The sequence below is a fragment of the Arachis hypogaea genome, chromosome 20 (assembly GCF_003086295.3).
Source record: "Arachis hypogaea cultivar Tifrunner chromosome 20, arahy.Tifrunner.gnm2.J5K5, whole genome shotgun sequence".
NCBI lineage: Eukaryota > Viridiplantae > Streptophyta > Magnoliopsida > Fabales > Fabaceae > Arachis > Arachis hypogaea.
The window spans coordinates 106,451,573-106,457,516 of record NC_092055.1 but is presented as its reverse complement, the minus strand read 5'-3'; the positions used below and the strand labels follow the sequence as shown (position 1 = coordinate 106,457,516).

Genomic DNA, 5,944 nt, shown 5'->3' with positions numbered 1-5,944 from the left:
CTCCTATCCACTGATGCTCAAAGCCTTGGGATCCTTTTTATTTGCCCTTGCCTTTTGGTTTTAAGGGTTATTGGCTTTTTGCTCTTGCCTCTTGGTTTTAAGAGCTTTTGGCTTTTTCTGCTTGCTTTTTTTTTTCGCCTATTTTTTTTTCTGCAAGCTTTGTTCTTTGCTGCTTTTTCTTGCTTCAACAATCATTTTTATGATTTTTCAGATTATCAAATAACATGTCTCCTAGTCATCATTCTTTCAAGAGCCAACATATTTAACATTCTTAAACAACAACTTCAAAAGACATATGCACTGTTCAAGCATACATTCAGAAAACAAGAAGCATTGTCACCACATCAATATAATTAAGCTAAGTTCAAGGATAAATTCAAAACTCATGTACTTCTTGTTCTTTTGAATTAAAACATTTTTCATTTAAGAGAGGTGATGGATTCATAGGACATTCATAACTTTAAGACAAAGTTACTAACTACTAATGATCATGTAATGAAGACACAAACATAGATAAGCACATAACATAGAAAACGAAAAACAGAAGAAATAAGAACAAGGAATGAATCCACCTTAGTGATGGTGGCGTTTCCTTCTTGAGGAACCAATGATGTCCTTGAGCTCTTCTATGTCTCTTCCTTGTCTTTGCTGCTCCTCCCTCATTGCTTTTTGATCTTCTCTTATTTCATGAAGGATGATGGAGTGCTCTTGATGTTCCACCCTTAGTTGTCCCATGTTGGAACTCAATTCTCCTAGGAAGGTGTTGATTTGCTCCCAATAGTTTTGTGGAGGAAAATGCATTTGAGGCATCTCCGGGATCTCATAGTGATGAGCTTCAGACGCCTCTTGAGCTCCATGAATGGGCTCTCTTGCTTGCTCCATCTTTTTCCTAGTGATGGGCTTCTCTTCCTTAATGGGAATGTCTCCTTCTATGAAAGCTCCAGCTGAGTAACATAGATGGCAAATAAGATGAGGAAAAGCTAGCCTTGCCATGGGGGATGACTTTTCGGCTATTTTGTAGAGTTCATTAGAGATGACTTCATGAACTTCTATTTCCTCTCCAATCATGATGCTATGAATCATGATGGCCCGATCCACAGTAACTTCAGATCGGTTGCTAGTGGGGATGATGGAGCATTGGATGAATTCCAACCATCCTCTAGCCACAGGCTTGAGGTCCAATCTTCTTAGTTGAACCGGCTTGCCCTTGGAGTCAATCTTCCATTAAGCTCCTTCCACACATATGTCCATAAGGACTTGGTCCAACCTTTGATCAAAGTTGACTCTCCTTGTGTAGGGGCGTGCATTCTCTTCCATGTTTGGCAAGTTGAACGCCAACCTTACATTCTCCGGACTAAAATCTAAGTATTTCCCCCGAACCATTGTAACATAGTTCTTTGGATCCGGGTTCTTACTTTGATCATGGTTCTTGGTGATCCATGCATTGGCATAGAACTCTTGAACCATTAGGATGCCGACTTGTTGGATGGGATTTGTTAGAACTTCCCAACCTCTTCTTTGAATTTCATGTCGGATCTACGGATACTCATTTCTTTTGAGTTTGAAAGGGACCTCGGGGATCACCTTCTTCTTGGCCACAACATCATAGAAGTGGTCTTGATGGGCTTTGGAGATGAACCTTTCCATCTCCCATGACTCAGAGGTGGAAGCTTTTGTCTTCCCTTTTCCTTTTCTAGAGGATTCTCCGGTCTTAGGTGCCATCAATGGTAATGGAAAAACAAAAAGCTTATGCTTTTACCACACCAAACTTAGACTTTTGCTCGCCCTCGAGCAAGAGAAGAAAGAATAGATGAAGACGAAGAAGAAATGGAGGAGAGGGAGAAGGGAAGGTGCTTCGGCCAAGAAGGGTATAGAGGGATGTGTTGTATGAGTATGAGGAAGAATGGAGGGCTTTATATAGGGAAGGGAGGAGGGTGTTAGGTTCGGCCATTTAGGGTGGGTTGGGTGGGAAATTGATTTTGAATTTTGAAGGTAGGTGGAGTTTATGAGGTAGGTTTATGGGGAAGAGTGGGTGGATGTGAGTGGTGAAGGGTTAATAGGGAAGAGAGATGGAGGTGATAGATGAAGGATTTTGGGGAAGAGTGTTTATGGGATTGTGTGAAAGAAGGGTGAGAAGAGGTGAGTGGAGGTAGGTGGGGATCCTGTGGGGTCCACAGATCCTGAGGTGTCAAGGATTTACATCCCTGCACCCAATTAGGCATGCAAAATGCCTTTGCGCACACTCTGGGCGTTCAGCGCCAGATTGGTGCTTGTTCTGGGCGTTGAACGCCCATTTGTGGCCCATTTCTGGCGTTGAACGCCAGAACCATGCTTGTTCTGGGCGTTCAGCGCCAGCTCTTCTCCAAGGTGCATTTCTGGCGTTCAAACGCCCAGATGCTGCCCATTTCTGGCGTTCAGCGCCAGAACCATGCTCTGTTCTGGCGTTGAACGCCCAAAACATGCTTCTTACTGGCGTTTAAATGCCAGTAAGGTCTTCCTCCAGGGTGTGATTTTTCTTCTGCTGTTTTTGATTCCGTTCTCAATTTTTTGATTTATTTTGTGACTCCACATGATCATGTACCTATAAAGACATATAACTAAGAAAAATATAATTAGATAAATAAAAATTGGGTTGCCTCCCAACAAGTGCTTCTTTAATGTCAATAGCTTGACAGTGGGCTCTCATGGAGCCTCACAGATGTGCAGAGCTTTGTTGAGACCTCCCAACACCAAACTTAGAGTTTGGTTGTGGCCTCCCAACACCAAACTTAGAGTTTGACTGTGGGGGCTTTGTTTGACTCTGCTTTGAGAGAAGCTTTTTCTGCTTCCTCTCCATGGATGCCGAGTGAGATCCTTGAGTTGTAAACACAAGGTTGTCCTCATTTATTTGAAGGATCAATTCTCCTCTGTCCACATCAATCACAGCTCTTGCTATGGCTAGGAAAGGTCTTCCTAGGATGATGGATTCATCCTCTTCCTTTCCAGTATCCAGGACTATGAAATCAGCAGGGATGTAAAGGCCTTCAACCTTTACTAACACGTCCTCTACTTGTCCATAAGCCTGTTTTCTTGAATTGTCTGCCATCTCTAATGAGATTTTAGCAGCTTGCACCCCATAGATTCCTAGTTTCTCTATTACAGAGAGGGGCATGAGGTTTATCCCTGAACCAAGGTCACACAGAGCCTTAAAGATCATGGTGCCTATGGTACAAGGTATTATGAACTTTCCAGGATCCTGTCTCTTCTGAGGCAATGTCAGTTGATCCAGATCACTTAGTTCATTGGTGAACAAGGGAGGTTCATCTTCCCAAGTTTCAATACCAAATAATTTGGCATTCAGCTTCATGATTGCACCAAGAAACTTGGCAGTTTGCTCTTCAGTAACATCCTCATTCTCTTCAGAAGAGGAATACTCATCAGAGCTCATGAATGGCATAAGGAGGTTCAATGGAATCTCTATGGTCTCTAGATGAGCCTCAGATTCCTTTGGTTCCTCAGAGGGAAGCTCCTTATTGATCACTGGATGTCCCAGGAGGTCTTCCTCCTTGGGATTCACGTCCTCCTCTCCCTCTTTGGGTTCGGCCATTTTGGTTATGTCAATGGCCTTACACTCTCCTTTTGGATTCTCTTCTGTATTGCTTGGGAGAGTACTAGGAGGGATTTCAGTGATTCTTTTACTCAGCTGGCCTACTTGTGCTTCCAAATTTCTAATGGAAGACCTTATTTCATTCATGAAACTCACAGTGGCCTTAGATAGATCAGAGACTAAATTTGCTAAGCTAGATAGATTCTGCTCAGAATTCTCTGTCTGTTGCTGAGTGGATGATGGAAAAGGCTTGCTATTGCTAAACCTGTTTCTTCCACCATTATTAAAGCCTTGTTGAGGCTTTTGATCCTTCCATGAGAGATTTGGGTGATTTCTCCATGATGGATTGTAGGTGTTTCCATATGGTTCACCCATGTATTTTAACTCTGCTATTGCAGGGTTCTCAAAATCATAAGCTTCTTCCTCAGAAGATGCCTCTTGAGTACTGTTGGATGCAGCTTGCATTCCATTCAGACTCTGAGAAATCATATTGACTTGCTGAGTCAATATTTTATTCTGAGCCAATATGGCATTCAGAGTATCAATTTCAAGAACTCCCTTCTTCATAGGCGTCCCATTTCTCACAGGATTCCTCTCAGAAGTGTACATAAACTGGTTATTAGCAACCATGTCAATGAGTTCTTGAGCTTCTGCAGGCGTTTTCTTTTGGTGAATGGATCCACCTGCAAAAGTATCCAATGACATCTTTGATAACTCAGATAAACCATCATAGAATATATCCAGGATGGTCCATTCTGAAAGCATGTCAGAAGGACACTTTTTGGTCAGCTGCTTGTATCTTTCCCAAGCTTCATAGAGGGATTCACCTTCTTTCTGTCTGAAGGTTTGAACATCAGCTCTAAGCTTGCTCAGCTTTTGAGGAGGAAAGGACTTAGCTAAGAAAGCCGTGACCAGCTTATCCCAAGAGTTCAGGCTGTCTTTGGGTTGAGAGTCCAACCATATTCTAGCTCTGTCTCTTACAGCAAAAGGGAAAAGCATGAGCCTGTAGACTTCAGAATCTACTCCATTAGTCTTAACAGTATCACAGATCTGCAAGAATTCAGTTAAGAACTGAAAAGGATCTTCAGATGGAAGTCCATAAAACTTGCAGTTTTGCTGCATCAGAGAAACTAGCTGAGGTTTCAGCTCAAAATTATTTGCTCCAATGGCAGGAATGGAGATGCTTCTTCCATGTAAATTGGAATTAGGTGCAGTAAAGTCACCAAGCATTCTCCTTGCATTATTGTTGTTGGGTTCGGCTGCCATTTCCTTTACTTGTTCGAAATTTTCAATAAGGTTGTCTCTGGATTGTTGTAATTTAGCTTCTCTTAGTTTTCTCTTCAGAGTCCTTTCAGGTTCTGGATCCGCTTCAACAAGAATGCCTTTTTCTTTGTCCCTGCTCATAAGAAAGAGAAGAGAAAGAGAAAAGAAGAGGAATCCTCTATGTCACAGTAAAGAGGTTCCTTATCGTTAGTGGAAGAAGAAAAGAAGAAAAGAAATTCGAACACAGATGGAAGAGAGGGTTTGAATTTGGTGAGTGGTGTGAGGAAGAGATGTTAATGGATGAATAAATAAGATGAGAGAGCGAGAATTTTCGAAAATAATTTTTGAAAAAGAGTTAGTGATTTTCGAAAATAGTTTTTGAAAAAGGTTAGTAATTTTCGAAAAAAATTTTTAAAATCAAAGATTAAAATAATTAGTTAATTAAAAATAATTTTTGAAAAAGAGGGAGATATTTTCGAAAATTAGAGAGAGAGAGAGAGTTAGTTAGGTAGTTTTGAAAAAGATAAGAAACAAACAAAAAGTTAGTTAGTTAGTTGAAACAATTTTGAAAAGATAAGAAGTTAGGAAGTTAGAAAAGATATTTTGAAATCAAATTTTTGAAAAAGATAAGATGAGAAGATATTTTTGAAAAGATATGATAAAAATTAGTTTTTTTTTTTTTGAAAAAGATTTGATTTTAAAATCACAATTAATGACTTGATTCACAAGAAATCACAAGATATGATTCTAGAACTTAAAGTTTGAATCTTTCTTAACAAGTAAGTAACAAACTTGAAATTTTTGAATCAAAACATTAATTGGTGATGTTATTTTCAAAAATTATGTGATAAAGATAAGAAAAAGATTTTTGAAAAATATTTTTATAATTTTCGAAAATAACTAAGAAAAATGAAAAAGATTTTGAAAAAGATGAGATTTTTAAATTGAAAATTTGATTTGACTCATAAAAACAACTAGATTTTTAAAAATTTTTGAAAAAGTCAAATCTAATTTTCGAATTTATGAGAGAAAAAGGGAAAGATATTTTTTTTATTTTTGAATTTTTATGATGAGAGAGAAAAACAAGAAAATTGA

At 39.3% G+C, this 5,944-nt stretch overlaps 1 non-coding gene across 1 annotated transcript; it reads left to right on the top strand.

The window, feature by feature from the left end:
* Positions 1 to 4,345: 4,345 nt before the first annotated feature.
* On the top strand, positions 4,346 to 4,453 carry LOC112787690 (small nucleolar RNA R71). Its single transcript, XR_003195089.1, has one exon. It is a non-coding gene; the product is annotated as a small nucleolar RNA R71 (small nucleolar RNA).
* The last annotated feature ends 1,491 nt before the right edge of the window (positions 4,454 to 5,944 follow it).